This window comes from Panthera uncia, chromosome X (genome assembly GCF_023721935.1).
Source record: "Panthera uncia isolate 11264 chromosome X, Puncia_PCG_1.0, whole genome shotgun sequence".
NCBI lineage: Eukaryota > Metazoa > Chordata > Mammalia > Carnivora > Felidae > Panthera > Panthera uncia.
Genome location: NC_064817.1, coordinates 116703853 through 116705336, shown reverse-complemented (window position 1 = coordinate 116705336; position 1484 = coordinate 116703853). Strand labels below are relative to the sequence as shown.

Here is a 1484-nt window from a genome sequence, read left to right as displayed (position 1 = left end):
TGGAATTTTAATAATAGGAGATTGAAACAATTCTTTTCTGTCTTCCTTCTTCAATCTTCTTCCCTTTCACCTTTTTTTCTATATGGTTTAAGGCCAATCTGTACCCCTACAATTCCTCTGTTTGCATTACACCTTGTAGATGCCATACCTTTTTTTTTTTTAACGTTTATTTATTTTTGAGACAGAGAGAGACAGAGCATGAACGGGGGAGGGGCAGAGAGAGAGGGAGACACAGAATCTGAAACAGGCTCCAGGCTCTGAGCTGTCAGCACAGAGCCCGACCGACGCAGGGCTAGAACTCACGGACCATGAGATCATGACCTGAGCCGAAGTTGGACACTCAACCGACTGAGCCACTCAGGCGCCCCAGATGCCATACCCTTTTAACATATTTTTTCTTGTATTCAGTGCAATTGAACCTACCAGTACAAGTCACATTATTTTTAACAAACTTTTGTTTTGTTGCTGTATTTTTTCACTTTTATACCTTTATTTAACAATCAGCAGTTAGTCCTCATCTGCCTTAACTTTCTATAGATTTTTGAAAGTGGTGACAGGTACATAGGTAACCAACACATATAGAGTTTGTTTGTTGAATCTTCATCTTTGTTACATTTTCTGGACTACCGCACATGGATATGGTATGGAACATTCCTTATTCCTTTGGCCCAGACAGCTTTGTTGAGCCTGGTATCGATGCCTACATCTGGAGCCCCCACATACTCCATGGCAAATTTCTGGATCACTTTGAGTGCCTGAGGGGCACACTTCTTGAAACCTACTCCATGGATGCACTTGTGAATGTCTATGGTATGTTCTCTGGTCACTACCTCGCTGACGGCAGAATGACTCTTGCTCTCACCACCGTTCTTTGCAGGAGCCATTCTGCCCGGCCCCGGTTGGAAAGGAAGAGCTTAACAAACTTTGATTCTAACAATGCGTGCCTACCGTGTGTCAAGAACCATGCTAGGCATTTGGTAAACATTTTCTCAATGAATATAGGAAACGGAGATTTTTAAATTAGAAACAGCAACGATATTGCTTGAGGTCAATCTTTCAAAGGAGAAAAGTAATTAGAGGTGCCAAAGGTGAAAGACCAACAAAATGAATCTAACTTGGAAATCCTTATTTTCATCTTGATAGATGCATTCGCTCATTACTAAAATGAAAGCGTACTGAGTACTTACAATGTGGCCCTGGCTGTAACGGCAGGAGGCTGTAACGGTACAGACTCCTCCTGAAGTCAACTCTATCAAGACTCATAGAGTCGTTAAAACAAATGTACTATTTGTCTACAAGTGTGCAGGATGAAATAGAAGAATGTGTTGAGACCCTGCTGGAAGGTGGGTAAACACAATCATTCCCTACATGCCCATATTTGCGTGTGTGTTTCTTTCTATGAAATACACCAAAGTCCCACTGTTATACCATCCTTGGGGGCAGAGCCACAAAACTGCTTGGTTAGCGGCGCGTCCGTGTTTCAC

The 1484-nt window shown here is 42.3% G+C and overlaps 1 pseudogene; it reads right to left on the bottom strand.

Moving 5' to 3' along the window:
• Positions 1-531: 531 nt before the first annotated feature.
• LOC125932038 (60S ribosomal protein L31-like) lies at positions 532-884 on the bottom strand (annotated as a pseudogene).
• Positions 885-1484: the final 600 nt, after the last annotated feature.